Source organism: Scyliorhinus canicula, chromosome 7 (assembly GCF_902713615.1).
Source record: "Scyliorhinus canicula chromosome 7, sScyCan1.1, whole genome shotgun sequence".
NCBI classification, from domain to species: Eukaryota; Metazoa; Chordata; class Chondrichthyes; order Carcharhiniformes; family Scyliorhinidae; genus Scyliorhinus; species Scyliorhinus canicula.
The window spans coordinates 194,229,752-194,257,560 of record NC_052152.1 but is presented as its reverse complement, the minus strand read 5'-3'; the positions used below and the strand labels follow the sequence as shown (position 1 = coordinate 194,257,560).

The following is a 27,809-nucleotide window of genomic DNA, read 5'->3' as shown; positions in this document are numbered from 1 at the left end:
TTTGCACTAACTGGCTTCTAACTGCATGGCAAAGAATCCCTGGATTTAATCTTATAATAATTGTCCACATTGAATTAGTAGGATAAACGTTATTTTTTAACACATGAACAAAATAAGAAAAAGATCAACTCATGCACTTCCTTTAACATAATAAAACATCCCTCGGCACTTCACCGGCATATTGTACAATGTATGCCGGTGCAGACTCGATAGGCCGAATGGCCTCCTTCTGCACTGTAGCAATGGCAACGGTTCTCTGATATTGAGCCACATGAGGAAATAGGGCAGATAGTCAAAAGCGTGGTCAAAGAACTAGCGTCTAAGCGGTGTCTTAAAGGAGGAGATAGAGGGATAGAAAGGAGATAGAGGTTTAGGGAGGGAATTTCAGAGATTAGGGCCCAAGTAGCTGAAGGCAAGGCCACCAATGGGGGAGGATTAAAATCAGGGGTGCTCAAGAGGCTGGAACGAGAGCAATGCAGATATCCCAGAGAGTTTTGGAGCTGGAGGAGATAACAAAGATGTGGGGGGGGAGGCCAGGGAGAGATTTGAAAACAATGATGAGAGTTATAAAATCGAGGCATTGCTTCATCAGGAGGCAAAGTAAGTCAGTAAGCGCAGGAGTGATGGGTGAATGCAATTTGGTACATGTTAGGAGGTAAGCAAGAGTTTTGGATGAACACAAGTTGAGGAAGGAAAAATACATTGGAATAGTCAAAGCCAGAAGTAATAAAGACATGGATGAGGGTTTCAGAGAGAGAAAAGAAAAAGAAAATAGTTGCCTTTCACAATCGTTCGGTTGTTCCAAAGAGCTTTACAGCCGATGATATACATTTGAAGTGCAGTCATTATAATGTGGGAGCCAATTTGCCTACAGCAAAGCCCCACAAACAACAATGAGATAATGATCTGATGATCTGTTGTATTGATGTTAAGTGAGGGATAAATTCTGGGTTGGACATTGGAGTAACCCTCCATGCTCTTTCTTTTAAAAAGTGCCAGAAAGGCGGCACCTCTGACACCGCAGTACTCCTCCAGTACTGCACTGACTTGCCAGCCTAGATTTTGTGCCAAGGCGTCTGGAGTGGGTCATGAACCCACAGTCTTATGACACTGAGTTGGGCATTCTACCACCCAGCTACAGCTGGCTCAAACAACTGCATTCGGCATTATTTGCCATCAAGATTTTCACAGGGGGCATCTTAAAAACGGAAAAATCTTGAATGGTTGTAGGCAGTGAGCTGTAAATAGTAGTGATCGTAAAGTAGGAAATTTCATGACAGGCATTATTGTAACAGGGGTGGGGTGGGCAGGGCTCCTCCGCACTGATTTGCTTACAACTTTTCATTGTACAGAATCGTTCCAAAAGAAATACACACACACCTTTTCACCTGAATGTGCGTAAACCACCAGGCATTTGTGAAGTCAGAAAATAGCTTAAGGCATCATCGTGGTATTAATGAATGTCTAAGCATGTTCGGGGTATGCCTGTCAACACTAAGAACTACGTCACATCAACCAGTGAGGTCCACAAGACTTTTCTGCCTTTGGGAAGCAGGCTTTGGAAGGGGAGGGGGGGTCTCTGATAAGTATTATTTCCACGGGTGGAAACTGAAATGCGCCACTGGTACATATGAGAGGGGATCATGTTTTTTCTTATCAGTCCCTTTTTGCTTGCTGCAAGTATTTATACAGAAGTACCTTATTGTGACCCCCAGGGAGAGAGGCTGCAATGTTTACTGTAACTCTATGCAAAAGAAAATGACAGGGAGAGGAGGAGGAACTTAAAGCTTGGCACATCTCGCACAATTTGCAGAAGTCTTTTAGTTCTTTAAGGGAAATACAGAAGTCTTAAGTTCTTCTTCCTCGGTGCCACCGCGAATAGTTGGAACAAAAATGAAGGCAAAGCAGTTTTAGTGCAAAACATTTTTCAGGCCAGACTTGCAGCAGTAGCTGAGAAACTTTCATTTATTGCAACCTCAGCTATCACATGCTTCACTCCTGGAACAGTGCCATCCTTAGACCTGTGGGAGAGCGAAGACAAAAATATATTATCCTCTGGGGTTTTCACTGGAGTTTTGGCATTGAAGCATTGGATAACAAGGAAACCTTACAGTGTGTTCAAGGAAAATCATAATTTCTATAATACAATGTATTTAGAATTTAATCTTATAGAGCAGGAGCATGCTGGGCAACATCATTCGTTGTACGGACCATGTACACTGTATAGAGATTGTCCAGTTACTATACATGATATAAGGAATATCTAGTGGTAAAATATTACATAGTCTAATCCAGAAAACTAGTTGGTGGAGGATAGAACTGGAGCCAAGCTTTTACAAACTTTGATAAATATTTATTTGCAGGTTACACATTACAAGCATGCACCTCCTAACCCAACAACCATATTTTCAGTCTGCATCTATTTATAGGGGCTCAAGTAAATCCCTAGTGAATTGCCACCAATTGCATGCAAATAAGGACAATGAGCCAAATGTCCCCATCATTTGTTAGAATGTGAGGCTCTGACTGAAAACTGTCATGTATCTCTCCAGATGCACCACCGAGCTTTCAGACCAGACTTTCTGGCACTCTGATGAAATAAAATTGGGGGGGCACCACCCCACCACAAAGGTATCAGGAACTCTCCTTGCCCCCATCGCACAATTATTGGGGCTCTCCATGTTCCCCCCCCCCCCCACACAATCACCACTACGGCAGTAATGCCACTGGTTCCTTCCTCCTCAATGCCCGCTCTCCCCCATGACTGTAAATCCCATCTCAATAGTCGCTCCCTCGACACTGCCAAAGGCCGTCAAGGTAGCACAGTGGTCAGCACTGTGGCATCACAGCGCCTGGGTCCCAGGTTCGATTCCTGGCTGGGTCACTGTCTGCGTGCGGAGTCTGCATGTTCTCCCCGTGTCTGCGTGGGTTTCCTCCGGGTGCTCCGGTTTTCTCCCACTAGTCCCAAAAGACGTGCTGTTAGGTAATTTGGACATTCTGAATTCTCCCTCTGTGTATCCGAGCAGGCGCCAGAATGTGGCGCGACTAGGGGCTTTTCACAGTAACTTCATTGCAGTGTAAGCCGACCTGTGACAATAAAGATGAATATTGTTCTAAATTCCTCTTTCAAAGGCCTCAGCACTCTCACCCCACCACATATAACGCAAACCCTCTCCCAGTTGGACTCCCAAGGGAGTGTGTCCGGGCACATATTGATACAGGTTGGCAGTGACAGGGTAGTACCCAGGCATGCGCCCCTTTTCCCCAGGGGGCAAAAGTGTCCTTGGCGCCCCCGCAAGAACACCTCGACTATGTCCCGTATTCCTGAAGCTGTTGTGGACCTCGCCGATGTAACGCCACCTTAGTGAGGTTTGAATATTCAGCAAGAGGGGGAATCACGCGGTGTGTAGGCCCGTTAATAATATGGAAATGCATAAAAATGGAATTTAATGAGGTTCCCGCTGTTTGTGGGAGATGCGGGGAAAATCGGGAAACGAGATCTCGCTGGCGAGAATGTTTGTTTCCTGACTCTCGTGAGATTTTGCATCCGCATCGCCGTTCTTGCTGGCAGCAATCGTGGGCACAAAATTGCCCCCAGTGTTTATATGATTAACACACAGAGAACAATGTAAGAATATGAGAAAAGGAGCATGCGTCGCCCATACAGCTCCTCGAGACTGCTTTCCTATTTAATAAGATTATGGTGGATCCTTCACCTCAATCCATTTTTCTAACCTTCATTCCTTCAGAACCTAAAAATCTATCAAGTTCTGCCCTGAAGATGCTCAACGACTGAACTCTCTGGGATAGAGAAGTCCAAAGTTCCACAACCCCCTGTATAACACTTTCTCCTCATCTCAGTTTAAAATGGCTGTCTCCTCACTCTGAAGCCTTGATTTTTGCGCCTGGATTGGGAGCGTGGAGTTTTCCTGGCCTGACACCCTGACTTGGGGAGAACGTGCCTCGGAAGGTTGGAATTTTGTTCTGGGCTGGTGGGGATCCATGGAATCCATACAGTGCAGAAGGAGGCCAGTTGGCTGAGCGAGTCAGCACCCTGGGAGTTGGGCCAACCCAAGGATGCCAGGTAAAGAGGTGGCTGGGTGCAAGGCCTAACTTGGAGCACTGGCACTGCATCAATTTTGTTTTAGAAATTGGGTTTTTACGACAATGGTTTCACAGTGACCATTACTGAGATTAGGTTTCAATTCCAAATTTTTGGTTAGCTTCTGGATTACAAGTCTAGTAATATTACCACTACACCATCATCTCCCCATATATGTCACCACATTGTTATGATCCTGAATCAACCCCCAAATTTGCCTTATAACCTGGCTAGGAACCAGTAAAGCTTTGTTTAAAGTGGATCAAGTTTGAGATCCCAGGTATCTGCTGAAAAAATAAAGTCACATGTTCCGCAATGTTTGAACAAAACAGAATACATTTTACTACACGCAGTTAGAAAAGTAAAGCAATTTACAGCATCTATCTTATACTATAACATTCAGAATCAAGATGAGGTACATGTGAATTAACAGGCAAACTGTGGTTGAATGTACCACCCTCCACAATAAATGGCAGATGCGACCAAGACAGATCCCATGGATTTCACAGCAACTCATCCAGCCATCAGTGTTCACTGTGGGTTACACAATCTTGTTCAAATTCTGTCTCTCTTATGAAAGTCTTAAGTTCTGCATCTCTTCTGAAAGTCTCATATAAGTCGTCACTTTTCCCTCTTGAAGCTCTAGCCTCGGGTTTCCCTCCAAAAGTCACTCGACTTGGACTTCCTGAATGACTGCACACCTCTTTGGGTTTCAATCTCATCTTTGGAGACTATGTTCCCCTGTATTCCTGGGTCTGAACTTCAGTCTCTAATTATTGTTTCAATTTCAGGTTTTGAACAGTTGACTAGCTTCACTGGGCTGGCAATGAGCCTGGATTTCCCCATGAACCAATCTCTTCAGTGGCACCAAATTACAAGTGACTCACAAATTGTCTTCTGAGCCCTAACCTTCTGCAGCACTGAACCAGAAAATGGTTCCTAGGGCTTCTTCTCAGCCCTAACCCTCTCCAGCACAGAAATAGTGATTTCCTGCCACATTTTCATCTCCTCAGTTTACGAAATACACAGGGACAAAACAAAATGATTACATGACAACATTAGACTCCATCTTCCATCTCTTGCCCACACATTTAACCCGTCTACATCTCTTTTGCGTCCTCCTTGCAGCCATCTTTCCCATAAAGACTATTGTCACTGTACATTGTAAAATTGCAACTGTACCTTATCCAGAGCTCCTACAAATTGGGTAGAGGTTCACCTTGGCTAATAGAATGGGTGTAGAGCCGGGTGCAACGGGTGAATCGCATGAGAGCACAAATCGGACTCTGCGCCGGGCGCCAGGTCGATCGTGAGTCACTGGACTCACTCTGCCCGCTGCGATCTGGCTAGATCTGAATATTTAAATGAGCTGAATGGCCCATTTAAAAAACTGGATGCCGGATTCATCAGCCACCAGGATTCAATGGCCGTGCCTGGGAGACCTCGCCAGGGTGACATTTAGCAATGGTCCAGCAATGTACCATTGGTGCATTGGTCCAGCAAACATGGACCAGTCATAATGGCACCTCAGGGAGCATCCTGGGCCATTTGAGACCTCCGGGTGGTTGGGAACAGGGCACGCTGGTACATCGGCACTCCCCCTGGCACCTGGACACCTTGGCAGTGCCAGCCTGGCACCCTGGCAGTGCCAGATGATCACCAATTCCTGGGTGGAACTGCCAGGGTGCCCAGGGATCAGGTTGGCGCTGCCAGGGGTCCGTTCAGGGTGGGCCTTGCCACTTTGAGTGGGGGGAGGGTGTGAGGTAGTGTTCCCAGGGGCCTCCCTAATGTTGGCGGAGGGGGGGGGGGGGGGGTGAGGGTTGGAGCAGAAAGCAGGGCGGTGGCCTAAAAGGTGGGGGAGGGGGGAGATCGAGGCAGCTGGTCAAAATGGCAACCCCCATCTGCAGACAGCCTGCTAAGTGCGGCCTCGGCGGAGAAAAGGCCCTGAGGCTATAAAAGGCGAAGGGATGTTTCTCGGCACTGCAGCCGCCGAGAAGCACCCGACAGCGGACCTAGTCTGAAGTCCACAGAATTGTGCCCATTTTGTCCACCTGCTGTATGCTTCATCTGCTACTCAATGGAATGAAATATCAGACAGTGCCTATTAACAGGCTACGACAGTCTATTTTATGTGACGGAAGAAGAGACGTTTCTGTGCGATTATATAATGACAGCGTGCTTGGGATTTAATTTCCTTTGGTTGCACAGTTCATAACACATTTATGTAAAATGATTCTGCCTGCTGTTTGTTGGTACAATTATGTCAGTTTGACGGTTCTTCTGCCTTTGAGTCAGATGGATGTGCTTAAAACCCTTCTCCATTGCACAACCTGGGTCAGAGCTCCAGGCGTGCTGTGCTCCTCTGGCCCTTCAGATGAGAAGTCTCAACTCCCTCAAAGATCATTGTCGATGAACCCATGGCATATATCAATGGAGAGAAGAGAGCTATCCCAGCCAACATTCCTCCCTCAGTCAAAAAACAGATTTACTTATCTTTCATCCCATTGCCCTTTGTGGGAACTTGCTATGCGCAGAATGGCTTGACGCCTTTTGCCCGCGTAATACTATGCACTGCACTCCAAAGCGATTTTTTTCTGTGTAAGACTTCCTTGAGATGTTTCTGAAAGTGAAAACATGCCTTTACTACCTGAACCTGTCAGTAACCTCTTTAAATGGGTTAAAAACTGTGAACGTTAATTGTTTGACGGAGCACTGTGCGATAAAGCCCTCGCTAGAACAATGGAATAAGGATTATCCTTCCGTTCTCAACTGTGAATGCCAAAGAACAAATAGGGAGTCTAGCACATGTCAAATTAAGATAATGGTAATATATGATGATCTGTAACAGACTGCATAATAACCCTTTTCCCATTGAAATACTGGAAAGAAAGCCAACGCAGTTAAAGTGCCATTACCATTACTTTCTGAGCTTTTTAAAGTTTCTTGAAAATGCTAGCATAGAAAAACTTCAGATCATGAACTCTCCTGCTTCATCTTGGGTGCCTGGGACGAGTAAACACAATCTACATTTTAATAAAAGTGTAACCTTTGTCCTTCTGGTAAATGATTCTTGGACATTTCTTGCCTAAGACAGCATTAATTACCAAATTACATTAATAATTCCATTCTGAGAGGGGTTTGACTGATTCCACAGTTCCGAGAGGTTTAACCCTTACTGTATTTGTTGCAGCACCTCTGGATGGCTGTCCCTTTTATTCAAGCCATGTCAGAATGATACACCGCACCATTGAATGGAATTTGTGTTAACCTAGCAAGGGTTAGGGTTACTCACTGTTTAAATGTATGGATACGAAAGATGGTGATGTATCAAGGTAAAATGCTATGCTGGAGGAGTGATCAGCTGGATTCCAAGGCTATCTGGTGCACAGGTTGGGCAATTACCTGCACCGAGGTGTGTGTGAAACTTTAGTTATTGGAAGAGTTGGAAGCAAGTTAGGAAACCGAAACATCATACATGAACAATTGGAATTTCCTTGGAACCTTTCCCAATGGGCTACCCTAACCTTTGGCGCAAGGTGGGCGGTAAACCCATGTTTCCGTCAAATGCTACTCCGTCGGTCGGGAAGGACTCCCAAGGAAATGTGCGCCGCTGTCATTGGAAATGCAGACTGTGTTCATCTCCTCCAATCAGTTAAAGATCAGAGAGATAAAATAGATAAGAGTTATGTTGCTAGGTACAGTATTAAGTTTCCTCACATGCCAAATAATTCCTTTACTGAGCAATGTAATGGGTCAATCCCATTCCACCTCTGCCTGCTGTAAACGTATGATTGAATTTTCCTTTGTTAATTATTTCACAGTTAACTGTCAAAGCCATGAAGCATGATTGAATTCCATTGTCTTTTTCCCCCTTCGCACAGTACCTTGTAGAGAGAGAGACAGAAAGAGTTGGACAGACCTGTGATTAGATGAAAATATAGGTTTGTGCCATCTCAGGGAGCATTTTGTTCAAATGTTTAACAAACTATAGTGTCCGTGAGAGGATTAATCAGATGACCCTGACCTCCCTCCTAGTGTGCATCTGGAGGAGCCGCCTAATTCTCCTGGTGTCTGTTCAGCCAACAGTAAACTGGGTCCTTGAGTTAATTAGAAAGAGATGGAGAAACAAAGGTTGCAGAGCCCAAGCTGTGTCAAAGCAAAGGGAAAGAAGAAAGAGTCTGAGGTTTCTCTCAGTAATCACGGCTTTCACTTGTTCTATGGTACTCTCTTAATCACCTGTCAAAGTTGTGCAATAAGTGAGTTTTAAAGACTTCATTTAATCTGCTTAATTTGGGAGAAATGGGACATTTTTTTTGCACATTAGCTGACTGAACAACAGGGAACAGCCAGAGACAAGCATAATGAGGACATATGTCTCGGAAAACACAGAGAGTCCCTGAAGTATCTGTACTGGAGGAGCAAGGGTCCTGCTGTGAGCCTTGCCATGGCATAGCGCGTGCTCCCAACATTCCTGCTTCAGCAACCAATAGTTCTCTTTTGTTCCGAGGAAGGGACTAATTTGCAGGCAGCACTGGAGTCTGGTACGCAAGAAAAATAAGAAGGTTGGGTTTGTTGCTGAAATGAATTCTGAAACTGCTACAGCGATGTTACTGCTCTTGTAACCCTGAGCCTGAGCATTGGGATCTGACTTAAGTGCCAGGCTGTTGTGCTATTCCAGTCATATCTCAGAGGGGTGGCGTGGCAGCACAATGGTTAGCACTATTGCTTCACAGTGCCAGGGATCCAGGTTCGATTCCCGGCTTGGGTCGCTGTCTCTGCGGAATCTGCACGTTCTCCCCGTGTCCTCGTGGGTTTCGTCCGGGTGCTCTGGTTTCCCCCCACAAATCCCGAAAGACGTGCCTGTCAGGTGAATTGGACATTCTGAATTCTCCCTCAGTGTACCCGAACGGGCGCCGGAGTGTGGCGACGAGGGGATTTTCACATTGCGGTGTTACTTGTGACACTAATAAAGATTATTATTATTATTATTATGTAGATATCTCAGTGCTTATAAGGTGACTGGGAATATCCTTTTAAAAGAATGGATGATGCACGATGTTTCGTCAAAAGTGATTTTGTTTTGGTAAAATTAGAAGGACCAAAGGAGGGGGCCCCAGTGGTTTAACAAGGAGCATTCATTTTGAATCGGACTTAAAATGGCCACTGTGACAATGGTAAGATAACGATGAAGTTGGTTTAGTCACTTCAAAATTCCAGTGCTGAAAATCCACCAAACCACACCTAATTGAACGCCAAATTGGCAACTTGACTCAAAATTGATATGAGAAATGAGAAAGATTCACATTGGTGTGGTGGGGTAATGATCTGAGATTGAGGTGAAGCCATTTTATTCGAGCAACGATGAGTCATATTCTGCCGACAGTCCACTTTATGCTGACCCGGCAATGCTTAATGTAGGTAACCCTCGCAGAGAGGTTAGGAACATGTTCAATTTTCAGCATTGACATACTTGATTTTGATTAGCACGAAATCCTTTCCCCGTCTATCATCAATTAAAGGACATTTGCTTAACGCAGGTCAGGTTCTCACATAAATGTGAAAGTTAGTCCAACATTTAAAGAAAAGGGAAGTGTTGGATTTGCAAAGGAGAAGATTTTGGTCAGGATGACAACACATCTGTCACACACTACACCACAGTCTTAGTGTATGTGAATGACTCAGGAACTCAGCAAATTGCAACTAATTATTCTCACTTTCCTTCGTTGTTACTGATTGAGCTTTGATTGGGACACGCATTGCAGTATGAGTGAAGTTAAATGCGATAGCAACTACCAGACCCAGGCTTGATGGAGTGCAAATTTGAAGGGGTGGTGTAGACAGAGGGCTTCACAGTCTTATTAAACCCAGGCTAATTTGAATGTGGTTTTGCTTCCTTTGAGTTCTGTGGTTTGGGGCGGAGGGGAATTCTTTGTCATTTCACCCAAATGTTTGAGCGCTAAGGCCCATTGAATCATTGTATTTACAGTGTAGATGGAGGCCATTTGCCCCATCGAGTCTGCATCGGCCATTGGAAAGAGCATCCTACTTAAGCAATGGCTGCCTCAGCACCTGACTGGGATAAGCATGACCCTCACACCCCTCAGCCCATTGCCTGACGTAGTGTCAAGAGCATGGACGAGGCTGCCGTGGAGGTGCATGGGGCTGACTCTGAGGAGTGGAGGGTAAATGAGGCAAAGGGCTTTGGAGGGCCCAAGCACATACCTACTGAAGGCTTAAATCTCAGTTAGAGATCTTCAGTGGGAGGTCTCAATTAGAAGCCTTCAAAGGGAGAAGGATTGAATGCAGGAGCACGGATGTTTTGCCGCAATTATGCAAGGCTTTGGTGAGGCCACGCCTGGAATATTGTGTGAAGCTTTGGTCTCCTTATCTGAGGAAGGATGTTCTAGCTACAGAGGGATGCAGCGAAGGTTTACCAGATTGATCCCTGGGATGGTAGGACTGACGTACGAGGAGAGATTGAGTCGGTTAGGATTGTATTCGCTGGAGTTCAGAAAAATGAGAGAGGGGATCTCATAGAAATCTATAAAATTCTAACAGGACCAGACAGGGTAGATGCAAGAAGGATGTTACTGATGGTGGGTGTGTCCAGAACCAGGGGTCACAGTTCGCTAACAAGGGGGAGCTGCTTTTAAACGGTCCTTCTGAACTCGCTCCCAGTCAGCACACAAGCATGGTGCCATGCAGACCTGCTCCGCGCTTTGGGGACACCCACCTGGCCACGCTGCTGGACAATGTGGAGGTGAGGTTGGACACCCTGTTCCCCCGAGGGGGTTGGAGGACCATCAGAAGTGGTGCTAATGCCACCTGCGAGATAGTGGCAATGGCCGGCAGTTTGGGAGATGTGACCAGGAAGGCAGCTGTAGAGTGCAGGAAGAAGACCAACAACCTCCAATTTCTCCTGCCACCACCCCCCCCCCCCCCCCCGACCTCAACCATCCCCCAACAGGTCAGTGACTGGCAACCCGCACCCTCCCCACATCCGATCACCGCACTTGTGCCCCAGCACCCTGTCATCCATTAGTGCAACCCCTCCAATTCCAGATGCGGTGCCCACACATGACATCTGCCTTAGACCCTCCCTGATGCAGCAAGAGTGTGTATCACAATGCACTCCCTCTGTCCTTGCAGGAGATGTTAGCCCATAATAGGTGTGAACCGGCCCAGACGGGTGGTGGAATTCCAGACAAGAGTCTTCATCTCCTCATTAAACCAACAATGCCTGTATACCTTGGGCCGCCGCCGGCATCCTCCTCTGGGTCCCTCCTTGGCCTAATGGGCGGCCTGGTTGACAATGCGGTGGCCCCCTGAATATGGGGTGCCACCTCCAGTCTGCGTTGATGCTGCTGGACTGCCATCAGCACCGCGATGGCAGTCGCTGCGGGTCAATAACACCATCCATTGCAGTATCGGCAAAGAATTAGAGAAGGGGAGAGACCAAGAATCAGTTAGGGTTTTCACCCCGGCACCCTCATATCCTTGAACCTCCCCACCCCCACGTGTCCTACCTTCTTTCAGAGTGCCCTTCACCAAGCCAGTTGTGCTGGGGAACGTCACTCTGCACACTCACCCTTGGCCACAGCAGGAGCCCCTAGACTCCAGGCCCCAGACCTCTGCCGGGAACATCAGGTGCCTCCCCTGATCCACACACTCACCATCTGGTCGCAGGGATATCCCTAGTGCTCTATAGTGTTTTATTGTTGGCTGCTGCCTCTGTGGCGCTCATGCCTCCAGGGTTCAGGCAAAGTGTCCAGGCTTTGTCTGATTGGGATGCAAGGCAATAACACTTGTCTGAGACATGGCACGTACACCCTCAAGATTGGATTCAGGATCTGTGAACTGCTCACATAATTAATAATAGCAATTCCCCATTAACAATAGCCTTCAGCTGTGCAGCTGGAGGCTGCTTCCAGTCAAAGGGAGTGAAAGTGACCTTCAGCCTATAACCCCAGTCCAGTGGCAAACCCCGATCTATGATGGTCAGCTCCCCGAGCAAGCCCATCCCACCACCCCCTCCGTACCAAACCCCTGCCCCGCCCTTCGAGCACTGGGGCAGTAGCTCCAGTGCCCCTGGGTTGCATGCCAGGAATGGAAATGGCGACTCATTTCCTTGAGTCCCCTCAGCAGCCATTACGCCAGCCTCCTGCTTTTATAAAAGAGTGCTAAACGGCATCCACTTGATCACTCGCTGGGGAAACCAGTTAGTTCCCAGGAGGCCGTTAGATTAGACTTACATCTTGCTAATGAGACGGAGATTGGTATCAATTGGTGTCTCACCACGTGTGAACGGGATCCGGAACCCTTCACCTGGTGCAGGGATTGTGAACCGATTCTTGCATGCGCGGATCCTGATTTTGGCTTCTCCCGCTATTTAACCAACATGTCCAGATTCGCGCTGTGCTCAACCGGGCTATTAAATTGCACCGTATATTTCTGAGGCCTTGCCCACAGTACACCACAGCCATCGTCACTACCGTTTTTGTGGATACCGAGTTTTGACCCAGGCAGTCTAAACCCTCATGCAAAAACTAAAATTATGTTTTCTCCTGCCTTTGATTTGTGCAGCACTTATATACCCAGCCACATCAGAGCACTAGGTCAGCATTGGACCTCTCATGGTGCCAAAATCAGAACTTCTCCCCATCCCTCTTCGGAACCAGGGAATTGTAAGCGCAGTATATCGGAAATTTCTCTCTCTCTCTCTCAGTGGGCATTAGATAATTGGGAAAATTCACGATCAGATTCAGGAAAAGAGTCGGAAAAATGTTTAGAGATGCAAACACGGAACTGACGTTTCCTCAGGTTGCTCTTAATTGCTGGTGGATATTATGTGCTTGGATTAAAAAAAGCTGTGATTGGCATATCTGGCTATCGTGTTACGCACTATATGCACAAAGGGGATGAAATTGGTCTATGTCAGCAGTCCGAAACGGGCTCACAGCTGATCTTTTTCACTGCACCAGTTTTATTTTCGATTGACTTGGAAGATATTGCCACGACCTTCAATTTCAAACCAAGATAAAGTGACAGGGAGAGAAGCAAATGGGCCTCCAGAATGAGTTTGAAGCATCGTTCTCTGAACTTCAGTGGAAGGGGTGAAAAAAATTGGCTGATTCACTCCAAGCCCGTTTTATGCTTGCGTCCCTGCCATTTCCCCAGGACTGAAAGTCATCATCGTTAACGTTTACTCCTTCTGCGGCCAGTTAGTGTTACTGAGCAAACCGCCCCACACCAGGAATTCACAGTTAATGATGCCATCACAGGTTCATATTGGATGTCACATGGATGACGCCACAATAAAATTAAGAATTGCAAGACTGATATTGAAAAAGGGAAAGATTTTTGTCTGAACTGAGAAACATCGAAGATTTTGTTGTTCAACCCACCGCGTTTCCTTTGGTGTTAAAAGGACATTAGGACTGCTATTCACCGTTATCACAATATAATCTGGGTAGCTGTACTGACATTTTGATCATTTGCTGCTTCCTTTTCTCCTTCAATTTGTGCGCGTTATTGTTGTGTCGAAATAAGCCAAAGCGGGTCCTCTATCAAAAAGATGTTTTATATGAGATGTAAACGCTTAATGTGATCTCTGCAATATCATCCCCTTCTTCCCACCTTAGGCCTCAACTACTAAGACTTCCGTTCATGAATTTGTCATCTTACTCCCATCCTAACACAAATTCCTATCTATCTGGAAGCTAGCCACTCGCACTCTACCATGTCTCGAGCCCCTGCTGCCCCTGCCATTGCTAGCCTCCATTGCCCTGCATATCGATTTCAATACTCTTATTCTTGTCTAGAGCTTCCTCACTCTCTTGCCTCACTCAAACTCGTCAACTATCTGAAGCCCTCCATCCCAACTCTCACTCACTGCTCTTCAAGCTCTAACAACCTGTACGTTCCCTCCAACCATCACTGTACCCTCACAAGCAAAGTCTTAGAACATAGAACATAGAACAGTACAGCACAGAACAGGCCCTTCGGCCCTCGATGTTGTGCCGAGCAATGATCACCCCACTCAAGTCAACGTATCCACCCTATACCAGTAACCCAACAACCCCCCCCCCCCCATTAACCTTATTTTTTAGGACACTAAGGGAAATTTAGCATAGCCAATCCACCTAACCCGCACATCTTTGGACTGTGGGAGGAAACCGGAGCACCCGGAGGAAACCCACGCACACACGGGGAGGACGTGCAGACTCCGCACAGACAGTGACCCAGCCGGGAATCGAACCTGGGACCCTGGAGCTGTGAAGCATTTATGCTAACCACCGTGCTACCCCCATGAACAATGATATTTCAGTCCTCTGGAACCCTCTAAGGTGGATTGGTGGCACAGCGGCACAGTGGTTAGCACTGCTGCCGCACAGCTCCAGGGACCCGGGTTCAATTCCGGCCTCGGGTGACTGTGTGGCGTTTCCACTTTCTCCCGGTGTCTGCCTGGGTTTCCTCCACGTATTCCGGTTTCCTCCCACAGTCCAAAGATGTGCACATTAGGTGGATTGACCATGCTAAATTGTCCAAAAAGGTTAGGTGTTGTTACTGGGTTATGGGGATAGGGTGGAGACGTGGGCTTAAGTAGGGTGCTCGTTCCAAGTGCCTGTGCAGACTCAATGGGCTGAATGGCCTCCTTCTGCACTGTGGGGATTCTATGATTCTATGATATGCTGTGCCACATCTCACCCCGCTTTCAAAACCTTCCCTAAACCTATCTTCTTAACTGCATTTTTAATCACCTTACCCAATTCTCTGCTTGATATCTTGCTTGGTGCCCAGTCCCTGCTTCTGAAGCACTTCAGGATACTTTACCAATTTAAAGTGTTGCTGTTGACAATGTTTGAAAATCCATCATTGCTAAAGTAAGTGGAGGAGCTCGCCAGCCACTAACCAAATTATAATGGCGGCTCCTTTAAAAATTGTCATCAAAATCCTATGCATCTGACTGACATTCCTCATGTGTTGAAGCAAGTAATAAAATATAAATGATGTATTTGTGGATTTGCAACATTCTTCAAAGAATTAATGCACATAAGCCATTCTCCAATATGTTGCACTTTGACACGGGGAAAATCTCATAGAATGGCATCAGGTAAGCAATCTAATTTATGCAGCAGTTTTTTGGTGACTCTGATTTTATAGACGTCGATCTGGATAAGAACATGCCAAAAAGCAGAGAAAACAATTTTCTGGACTGACAAAAAAATCGTTAAAGAAGTTGTGGTACACAAAAGGTTAAAATTGCATTTTTGTTTTTAAAGAAAAAAAGCAACCCCCCCCCCCCCCCCCCACAACAGACATAAAAAACATGCATGTCTAAACCTTTCTCCAGTGTTTTCCCTATCCATGCGCTTTTTAAACTTGCTGCACACATAATTATTGCAAACTGGTTGACTGGAAATGGTCTGTGTAAAGACATTAAAGACCCTACTTTATCTGAATTGGTTGAAAAAGCAGATGTTCTCTTCAACGCCTACTAGAATCAATTTGTTACGAGGGCACAAAGTGGTAAAACATGCTTTGTGGCTGCCTGCCTGGGTAGTTTGGAGATCCCTCAGGGCTATTTAACATCAGAAGTGTTTGTTTTGTACTGTAGAAGGCACGACTTTAATTGTTGGTATAGCAGGCTGTGGCACAGTGAGTGAAGGTCGATTGTTTGCTTCGCTCCGTGTACTTAAATCCTCTTTTCAACTTTATGCACTGACCTATTTATTTTACGCTGTCAGTCTCTGGTTTTAGCTTGACATTCCAGGTCGCTGTGCGCAGTTTTCTTTTCGTTGGAGAACCGAGTTAAGTTTGGATGAATTGTTACTTGACTGAGACAACGATTAATTCCAACTGAAGTTTCAATTTGAATTGCACCTGTCCCAAAGTCCCTTTGAAGTTCGGGACCCTGTGCAAATGCTCAACACAATTTTTCAGCAAACCAAAAAATGGACGAGGAAAGAACAGATTGGCGCATGACAAAATTCAGTAGCATGCAAAAGTGTGTCTGTCCTGTTTTGTAGTGTTAAGTGAATTCCATTACTCACTATCAAAGGCCAAAGAATTTTGACTTCATTTGTTTAAGGATTTGTGCAAGATTACTTTCCAACTCAGTAACGTTTCAGATCTTTATAGTGCTAACCTAAAGGGGCTATCCAGCTGCAAAATCTATTGTAGATGAGTTGTTTTATGTCTGGAACCATTTTTATTCGAACCAAGGCACTCTTCCCTCGGGATAATTATTGTCTACAAACTAATTATTACCAAAATACTTCTGCTACATTTATTGCAATGCTTTGGTTGATTCTGCCACTTATAACTTTTTATCTAAACATTTTGCATCTGGTACCCCAGGCTAAGTAATAAATGGCCCAATTCGCAAAGAAAAAAAGTTTGGCTAGCACCAACTTTGGACTAATTTAAGGCTGATTTGTAACGGCGACCTTCTCAGATAAGAGGGGAAATAAGGCCAAAGGAAAGGAGGAATAGAATACATGGATGGGAGGAGGATTTTGCAGGGTGGCTTTCGATAACAAGAAGCAGGTAGAAATAAATCTTGGCGTGTCAACTATTCATGATTTGCTTCATATCCAAATTGAGTTCAGCCATTCATGAGAGGCTGGAGAACTTGAAGAGGAAAGAAATTATTTATATTTATAGTGCCTTTCATGACCGTAGGACATCCCAAAGCACTTTATCATGACTGAAGTACTTTTGAAATTTAGATATTGTTGCAATGGAGGAAACATGGCAGACATTTTTCACACATTGAGGTCTGGCAATACCAATGGAATTATCACCAGATAACCTGTTTTTAGTGATGTTGATTGTGGGATAAATATTGACCAGGACAGAAGGGAAAAAGGCCCTGGTCATCTTCAAAACAGTACATGGAATTCTTAATACACCTGAGGAACGGATGGGCCTCAGTTGAAAGATGGTCCCCAGTGAATTATTTCATCTGGACGGTACTGGAGTGTCACATACATTTGGGCCCAATTCTCTGGGGCAGGATGTGAACTCACAACCTCTGACTCGAGCAGTGAAAATGCTACCACTGAGCCATATGGTTGGCATCATTAGTTCTGTGATGACACATCTTGGTTTATCTCTCTGAAATTAACAGTCAGGTGTCCTTAGTATACAGGGGCCAGAGGTATGTTACAATCTATGCCCTGGTGCACATGAGTGTGTTAATTCAGTGGGGGAAAGGGAGCTGTTAGCAGATGGCAGATCTTCTAGGCATTGATCCTGCAGTATGATTTTTTTCAATAATGTTGCTGTTTCTTCATTCTGGTGTTGGGCGTGTAGAATCAATGCCCAGGAGGTCAGCTGACCCTTGGCTGTTCAAATGTGGAGTAGGTTGTGCACCTACTTTGCAGAAAGAACTCCCCACTGCCCTGACTCCAATTGCGAAGCACTCTGATTGAGGTTGAGACTGATGGAGAGATCAGAAAAGTTGGGGAGGTATATTGCACCGTACATTCTTAATATCTTGAACCTTCTGGTCATGAGATAGATAAAGTTAAGCTTGGTTTCCATTAAAAGCATGCTTTAACTCCAGTTACAAATGAACACTTCCTATTGCATCAGTGACATACTGCTTCACATGCCAGAACTCTGTGGCGACACTTTTCATTCCTATTTGTTGGTGGGAACAGAGCGATAGTGTGATGAGGACAGAAGTGCAGAACTTATCACCCTGTCTCCAAGAACCAGTTAGATAGAGCACTTGGGGTGAAGGGGATTAAAGGATATGGGCGGAAGGCGGGATCAGGCTATTGATTTGGATGATCAACCACCATGATAATGAATAGCGGAGCAGGCTCAAAGGGCTGAATGGCCTCCTCCTGCTCCTATTTCCTATGTTTCTACGCTCCTGCTGTCCCTCTGCCGACTGCCAAGCTGATCAGGACCCAGACGTAGGCAGCCAGATCTCCTGCCTGCAACAAGTGGGTGTTTCATTAAAGTGTATAAATCAGGGCCCTCTGACATCAATGGGAGCCAGGTGTTGTAGCCATTAACGTTTGCATGGAATAACAGCCTCGCTATCTTTCAATTCAATTGAAGTTATTGGAAAGGGAAATCAAGCAGGGCAAATAACAGGCAGCCAATCCACAACCAACAATTTATCACTCATGCTGAAAGTGAGAATTACCCTTACAACATCTCAGGTGTTTCCTGAGGGACTACAAGATCAAAGAAGCCTTTGTATATTTGTAATAATTACAGGTTTAAATACTTCCTATATATTTTAAATGCAGAGTATTAAATATCTGCTATAAATTAGAAATTACAATGAATATTCTGAACATGGTGTGCAGAGAGGGATAAAGTTTCTTGAACTGTACAGATATATGTTCTCGCGATAAATTTTCTTATGAAAAGTGCAACAATTGGCGTAAAATTTTCTAGAAAACCCAATACTCTGTATATATATGCATATTATATATAATCGTCCAAAGTGCTTGGACTTGAACAAGTTATTACAAATCAGAACAAATCAGTTCAAGTTGTTCCGTCTTACTGCAGAATGATTATGATATGATAATAAAGTGTGTGTCCACCACAATGTACCATGGCTCATTCCATTTGATACACATTTGCTTTAAGCAATTTTGGCTGGTGGGGCTTTCCATCCCTCTGTTGCTTTTCCACAGATTGCCAGACCTAAACGACAGTAACTCCTTCCCTCCCCTGATTCCAGTGCAGTGTATATCAGCATCAAGTACAAGAATAGGGAAACAGCTGCTCTCTGACTAATGAATGAACTCTGTGCCTTTGCAATCATGTCAGCACCTTACGTCCTCAATCAAAAGGCATCTGTTTCCCATTTACATTGAAACTACATACCCATACCAGCAGTTTCTATACTAACTTGAACCTGAAGCAGCAATCAAATGTTTTCTGATTTATTACATTTGTGCACAGATTGAAAGCATTTATTACATTCACCATCTACAAATTAGTCATGAGTTTCATTGAAGTTAAGGCTGTGCAAACAGTCTGCCGCATCTTTCACTTGTCCAATGTTGTGACTGGCTCTTGGTACTCACAAGCTGATAGTTCTTCAATCGTTTCTTGAGGACAAAAATCTGGACTGATGCTCCAATGCCATACTGAGGGAAGGGACTTCAAACTGAAGCCTCATTTACCCTCTCAGATGTGTGGGAAAGATCGTGTGGCATTATTTTGATGAGGAGAAGGGGAGTTATCCCATGTTGCGTAGATTATTAATTACTCCTCAACAGCATGAAAACAGATTGCCTGGTCATTATCACATGGCTGCTTGTGAGACCTGCTGCGTGCAAGTTGCCTGCCACATTTCCTCCAACGCAACAGTGAGTTCGCTTCAAAAGTAGTTTGTTAGTGCTAAAGTGCTTTGGAACATCCTGTGGTCATGAAAGGCACTATATAACTGCAAGTCTTTCTTTCTACTGTGCTCTTCAGCGTCTCTCCACTCAGCTGACCTGCACCTTCACCCCCCCCCCCATTAATTATCAACCCACCAACTCCTTTCCAGTGAGACCCTTTCGCAAACCTCAATTTCCTAGAACATAGAACATACAGCCCAGAAGGAGGCCATTCGGCCCATCGAGTCTGCACCGACCCACATTAAGCCCTCACTTCCACCCCATCCCTGTAACCCAGTAACCACTCCTAACCTTTTTGGACACTAAGGGCAATTTATCATGGCCAATCCACCTAACCTGCACGTCTTTGGACTGTGGGAGGAAACCGGAGCACCCGGAGGAAACCCACGCAGACACAAGGAGAATGTGCAGACTCCGCACACAGACAGTGACCCAGCGGGGAATCGACCCTGGCGCTGTGAAGCCACAGTGCTCTCCACTTGTGCTACTGTGCTGTCCACATATTGAAATTAAATGATGTCAATTTCCCCGAGTTGCCTTAAGTTGAGCCAATGCTTTCATGACAGGGTTTCATTTAAATACACAAACAGGATGGGAATAGAGGGATACTGACCCCGGAAGTGTAGAAGGCTTTAGACAGGCCTCATGATCGGCGTAGGCTTTGAGGACCAAAGGGCCTGTTCCTGTGCTGTATTTAACTGCGCAGTAACCATTGCAAATACCTCTTTCTCAGATTACTGTTATCCTGCAAGTACTTGCTTCAGGTGAATATTTTCACTGGGATGTGTCTCCCATTCAAGGAACCATCAAAATTTACAGCATGGAAAAGAAGCTCTTCGACCTATCGTGCATTTTCGGGCTCTTTGGAAGAGTGGCTTTTCTTTTTGCCGACAGCCCCACAATTCCTCGTCGTCAAGTAGCCGTCAAACTCCGTTCGAAATTCACTCGTGAAATCTGCTTCCGCCAAATTTTTGGATAGGGTCTGAGAATCGAGAGTGAAAATGTTTCTCCTCTGTATCTTTTGCCAATGATTTTAAAACTATGACCTCTGGTTATTGACTAACTTTCCAGTGGGAATAATTTTTAATTATCTATTCTATCAAGTAGCAAAAGGAGCTTTATTTAATCCAGGGTGTCAGTGGATATTGAATGATGTCTTTTCAATTATTGCCTTAGGTGGTCCTGTCAAGGTATTTTCTAAAATAACTCTTAATAAGGAGATATTGGTTTCTCAAGTGTTACCCCACTGAAAACAAAACATAAGTTCCCCCTTTTAATGGGGCAGAACTAATAAAGAGTTTAACCACAAAATTAAAGGGAACTTATAAAGCCTAGAAAATTATGTCATTATTATACGCTATGCACGGAAGCACAGTGGTTAGCACTGTTACTTCACAGCGTCAGGGTCCTGGGTTTGATTCCCGGCTTGGGTGACTATCTGTGCGGAGTCTGCACGTTCTCTCCGTGTCTGCGTGGGTTTCCTCCGGCTGTTCCGGTTTCCTCTCACAAGTCCCGAAAAACATGCTTGTTACGTGAATTGGACATTCTGAATTCTCCCTCTGTGTACCCGAACAGGCGCCAGAGTGTGGCGACTAGGGGATTTTCACAGTAACTTCATTGCGGTGTTAAAGTAAGCCTACTTGTGACAATAATAAAGATTATTATTTAAATCCCTGAGGTACCTGCCTGCCGCAGAAGGCCTCAAGTGTACAGGCGGACACTGCATACAACTTTTCCAAGGCCATCTGAATATGGACCGTAAGGTAAAGGGGCAGAATGAGGGCATTTGGCCCATCGAGTCTGCTCCACAATTAAATTATGGCTGATATGTTCCTCATCCCCATTCTCCTGCCTTCTCCCCATGACCCCTGACCCCCTTATTAATCCAGAAATCTCCTTATTAATCAAGAACACCAGATTTGTGCTTGAGGTCCTATTACCGACAGAGCTGCAGACTGAGAGTTGGAAGGTGGAATTAGACAGAATAGTTAATTCTTAGAACATAAGAACTAGGAGCAGGAGTAGGCAATTTAGCTTCTCGAGTCTGCTCCACTGTTCAGTACAATCATGGCTGATCTCATCATCGCCTCAATTCCACTGTCTGCCTATTCTTCAACCCATCACTAATTAAAAGTCTGTCTAACTCCTCCTTAAATTTACTCACTGTCTCAGCATCGACCGCATTCTGGGGTAGCGAATCCCACAGATTTACAACTTTTTGGGAGAAGTAATTTCCCCACTGTTTTAAATTTGCTACCCGCTATCCTGAGACTATGATCTCTCGTAGTAGAATGATCACAAGAGGAAGCTTGCGCTCCATGTCTACTTTATTCATACCTTTTATCATCTTATATATCTCAATTTGATCTCCACTCATTCTTCTAAACTCTAGAGAGTATAGGCCTTAACTGCTCAATCTTTCTTCATAAGATAAGCCCCTCATCTCTGGAATTAATCCAGTGAACCTCCACTGAACTCCTCCAGTGCCACCACACCTTTCCTCAAATAAGGGGACCAAAAATGTGCACAATACTCCAGGTGCGGACTCACCAATGCCTTGTACAGTTGCAACAACACCTCCTCACCTTGACACTCTATTTCTTTAGCTATGAAGGCCAAAATTCCATTTGCTTTCTTTATTACCTGCTGTACCTGCATGCTAATTCTCTGCAACTCATGCACAAGGACACCCAGATCCCTCTGCACCGGAGCACCCCAAAGTCTTCCCCCATTTAGATAATAGGTTGCAGTTCCATTTTTCTGACCAAAATGGATCCACGTTGAACTCCATCTGCCACATTTTGGCCCTCTCTCCTAACCTATCTATATCCATTTGTAAGGTTCTTATTTCCTCATTGCAACTTACCTATTTTAGTGTCATCTGCAGATTTTGACGCGAGAACATTCGATCCCTGTATCCAAGTCATTAATATAGATTGTAAATAGTTGGGGCCCAAGGGCCAAACCCTGTGGCACCCCACTAGTTACACCTTACCATCCAGAAAAATACCCATTTATCTCGACTCCCTGCCTTCTGTCTGTCAGCCAGTCTTCTATCCAAGCTAATAAATTATCTCTAACCCCATCTGATAAACCTTGTGTATTAACCTTCTGTGCAGAATCATATCAAACGTCTTTCTTAAGTCCAGATATACTACAGGATCCCCATTATCCTCTTGGCTTGTTACATCTTCGAATAACTCTAACAAATTAGTCAAACATGATTTACCCTTCATAAAACCATGCTGACTCTGATGGATTGCGTTTTGACTTTCCTAAAGTCCTGATATTACTTCCTTAATAACGGACTGTAACAATTTCCCAACAACAGATGTTAAACTAACTGGTCTGTAATTTCCCATATTCTGCTGCCCTCCCTTTTTGAATAAAGGTGTTACATTAGTATTTTTCCAATCCACTGCAACCTTCCTTATGCACAGGGAATATTGGAATATTATAACCGGTGGATCCATTATCTCGGCTGCCACCTCCTTTAACACCCTAGGATGTAGGCCATCAGGCCCTGGGGACTTGTCTGCCTTCAACCCCAATAGTTTGTTGAGTACTGTTTCCCTATTGATGATGATTGTTCTAAGTTCCACCCTTTCTATTACCTCTGAATTACCCGTTCTGATAGGGATGTTACTATTGTCCTTCACCATGAAAACTGAGGCAAAATATAGATTTAGCATCTCTGCTATTTCTGTTTCCCACTATTAACTCTCAGTTTCATCTTCCAAGGGGACCAATAGCCACTTTAGTGACTCTCTTACCTTTTAGGTACTTTTAGACGCTTTGCTATCTTTTTGATGTTTTACGTTTGTTTTCTTTTGTAATTTACCTTAGCTCTCTTTATTACTTTTTTAGTAACCCTTTGTTTATGTTTGAATGTTTCCCAATCTTCCATGGGCTTTGCAACATGGTAGTTTTTGCCTTTATATTGCCCTGAACCTCCTTGCTTAGCCACAGCTGGGTTTTTTTAACCCCTCTTACTATCTTGCTTCCTCTCTGGAATATATTTTAGTTGTGAGGAATTGAGTATCTCCTTAAACAACTGCCACTGCTCATCAGCTGTGCTACCTTTTAGCCTTCCTGCCCATTCTACTTAGGCCAAATCTGTCCTTGTGCCTGTGTAATTACCTTTGATTAATTCCAGAACAGTAGTGTGGGGCTGCACTTTCTCATCCCCAAACTGAATTTGGAATTCAGGACCATGGAAGAAGTTAATGCAGCTGGAGCACTAGCAGTCACAGGCCTAGTTCATAGTTACCTGGGGGATGGTGTAGTTCAGTGAAGAGGGAAACGTCTTCTGTGAATTGGAGGTTATTTAATTAATTTATTCACCTGGCAAAGAACAATCATTCCGCTTTCCATAAAAGCCAAAGGTGGCAGACTTAAAGGGAAAGAGAACATCTTTCTAAATTCCCATTCAGCAGATGGGGAAGGATGAAAGAACGGCAACCGATTCCCCATCAAGGTCTCGCAATCCGTTTTTGATGATTAAGAAGCCTTCCAGGTGATGACTGACATTCACAGATTTTCCAATGGGCCTCCACGGAGGTACTTTTTGTCACATATAAAGTCAATGTTGGCTGGGACCTGTTAGTGCAAATCCTCCCCGATATGGAGGAACGATCAAGACTAAAGAGCATTATTGCACACGGAAAGAAATACTCAAATCGCATTAAACAATTTTGAGAAGGTACAAGTAAAGCTTGAATGTTGCAGGTTTGTGTGATTGCATTTTCCAGAATTGGTCAATAGTGTAATTTTTAAATTCTGATATATTTTTATGGTTTAGCTCACAAGGCTAAATCGCTGGCTTTTAAAGCAGACCAAGCAGGCCAGCAGCATGGTTCGATTCCCGTACCAGCCTCCCCGGACAGGCGCCGGAATGTGGCGACTAGGGGCTTTTCACAGTAACTTCATTGAAGCCTACTCGTGACAATAAGCGATTTTCATTTCATTTTTCATTAAAAAATGTTGGATGCAATTCAACGGCCCCGTTGCACCGGGGGCAGATCCGGGCGCAACAAGTGATTCTGCGCAAGAGCCCCAAATCGGGCTCTGCGGCATGCCAATCGCGGGTCACCCGACTTGCTCTGCCCGGCACGAAATTAATCCACAAATGTGAACCAGGCGTGGTGACACATTGGGGGGCTTCGCAGGCTTTCAGAGACCCCCAGGTGGTTGGGACAGGGCAGGGTAGTACACTGGCACCCCCCCGGGTACCTTGGCACCCTGCACTGCTAGGGTTCCAGGGGCATTACCAGGGTGCCAGGATGGCAGTGCCAGGGTTCCCAGGTGCCAGGTTGGTCCCTCCAGGGGTCAAGCCAGGCTGGGCCTTGCTCAATTGAGGCGGGTTGATGGGGGGACTCCAGGGGCCTCAACAAGTTTGGGAGGGTGAAGGGGGAGGTCCGTAAAGTGGGGGGGGGGGGTCTGAAAGAGGGGTGGGAGATCAGGGCTGCCTACCAAAATGGCGCCACGATCTGAGACGAGCAGCTCGCTAGCAGAAAGCCCCTTTAAGTGGGGCCTCGGTGGGGAGAAACTCCCTGAGGTAAAAAAAGGCAAAGTGCCTTGCTGCAGCCATTGAGAAACACCCTGCCAAATGTGGACTTGAATATTTTTCCATTGAATCAAGCCCGTTATATAAAAATATTGATTTAACATGTCTTAAAAGTCCTGAACCATACAAATTGTTTCTCATACCTACAATGATAGGACAGTAAGAGTCTTACAACACCAGGTTAAAGTCCAACAGGTTTGTTTCAAACACGAGCTTTTGGAGCACTGCTCCTTCCTCAGGTGAATGGAGAGGTATGTTCCAGAAACATTTATATAGACAAAGTCAGAGATGTCGGACAATGCTTGGAATGCGAGCATTTGCGGGTAATCAAATCATTACAGATCCAGAGATAGGGGGTGATCCCAGGTTAAAGAGGTGTGAATTGTCTCAAGCCAGGACAGTTGGTAGGATTTTGCAAGTCCAGGCCAGATGGTGGGGGGGTGAATGTAATGCGACATGAATCCCAGGTCCCGGTTGAGACCCCAGTCCAACGCCGGCATCTCCACATAATGATAGGACAGTCAGTGCTGTTGTATACACAGGACACAATAGTCAGTGTTATTATACACCTTTAGGAATGGAGAATCATGCCTGTTACTCAGAACTGATGCTGTTTGTATGCCGTGAATTCTTTAAATAGTCAGTTGTGGGACAATCCCTCTGGTATAGAAACAATGGATTTGACATGGATTTTAATGTAAACAAATGGTCTTGATTGGGTATCACATAAGGTGCGATCTAACCAAAAAAAACCCAGAGTCTGTCGTGGGCGGGATTAGAGAGGCTGTTAAATAGTGGGGTTGGTGCTTGTAACCTCAGTGATAACCCTACTATCTAGCAGCACTCTGTTTTATCCTCGGCCGTCAATGGGGAATGCCCCTGTCAATGCCGCACTCAGTGGCATTTCCTGCATTGCAGAGCTCCGCTTGTCAGTGCAAGAAGCCAATCACTCGATTCTCCGACGTGACCTCTTGTCGAGGGGGGGGGGGGTCCTCGAGCCCACCCTGCACCCTACCTCACACAGGCAGGGTATCCCCTGAGTCCAATGTGCAACGTGGACAAAATGCTACCTGGGCAGACTGGCACTGCCAGTCTGGTATGCTGGCAGTGCCCCACCAGCCTGTCAGTGCCACCTGGGCAACCTAGCAGTGGCAGGCTTGCACCCAGGTGGCACTTCCAGAGTTACCAAGTGGCACTGCCAGGGTGTTCAAGATCCCAGGAGCCAATTCGATCTGGCGTTGGCAGAGTTAAATGAACTTTGAAATTCACTTAACTCTACAAGTCTGGGTACCGCCCATTGTGGCTGGGATCCAGATCGCGACGCCCCGCAATACCTCGCGAGGCGAAACGAGCGTTGGAAATCCCAGACGAGGCTTCTTCTGGGATCTACCGGCTGCACCTGCCCTAATTCCGGCGGGATGCAGCTGGTAAATCGCGACCATAGTGTAAATCAAAGCTAAATACATGGCGGAGTTTGCAACCTTGCACGGGGAGGGGTGGTGTATGAAGTTCTGCTGTGAACAGACATTCACCGTGTACCAAATGAGTAGTGAAATCACAGATCAACTTATTAGCTGTGATAATGATTAGTTTAAAGTGCCTTTGAGAGTTCATGTGCTGTTTATATCATGTGTAAAGTTGTTGAATCCTTTAATGTTCATTTCAAGTAGGCATAATGGTTTGAATGGCTGCACTAGTCAAATGAGCACAATTCAGATGTAGGCTTAATTATTGGGGGAATTCTGTTGTGCACATTTTCACGGCGCACAAACAGAAAGTTGCAATGTCTGACAAACAGGAAAGTTAATAATAGCCTGACCCGCTTTTAACAGGGCTGCCTGCACTGACACTTCCCTGTGTTTCAGTGCACATTGCAAACTGCTACCAAATGTCTTTAGAACTGGAGCTTACCAAGTGAATAAGGTAGGCTCGAGAATGATGTTTCCACTGTGGGAGAGTCTAGAACACAGTTTAGGAATAAGAGATCAGTCATTTAAGAATGAGATGAGGAATGTTTTCTTCATTTAGTCTGTGGAGTTCTCTTCCCCAGAGAGGAGTGGAGGATGGATCATTGAATTTATTCATGGCAAACATTGATAGAGAGTCAAGCGTTATGTGGGGTGGGGGCAGACAGCAAAGTGGACTTGAGACCACAGCCACGACCTTACTAAACGGCAGAGCAGGCTCGAAGGGCAGAATGGCCTCACCTTATCCTCAGTCCTGTGTTCCTAAATGCAATGGGCACGTGTATTCTCAAATCCGACTGCACACTATATGCTAGCAAACTTGACAATATTGTGTCCAACTGGGGACAGTGGCACACACAATGCACACAATTATTTGACTGCAGATAAGAAATGAGTTGAGGTTTCCAAAAGCTGCCATAGAAAAAACTCACAAAGTGAATTCTACAAACACACTTGTTATAGGTTAGTCAGCCATGATACAGCCTGAAGCCTTTCTTTTCAGGTGTGTTACAACATATAAACTTCAAGTGTGAGAAATGATATTTGACAATGACAACCAGTCAGGCAAGTTTCTTCATGCTCGCCAATTGCTCAAACGATCCAAATTCAGAACAATTAACTCCAGCTTATTGGAAGCCACAGGTTCGTCTTGTTGTAAAATGCATCAAATTTGTGTGGTACTTAATGCTCTGCCACTATTTTTTAATCTTCCACAAGGTTTTTAAAATATACACTTGTGAAAGTGTCACAACTGCTTCCTGCCTCACTCTCACACCAGCATTGTGTGATTAGAG

General features: G+C 45.2%; 1 long non-coding RNA gene across 1 annotated transcript in view; it reads left to right on the top strand.

Moving 5' to 3' along the window:
- Nucleotides 1-27,809, top strand: part of LOC119969654 — a 386,118-nt gene that overhangs the window by 78,636 nt on the left and 279,673 nt on the right. The window lies entirely within an intron of this gene.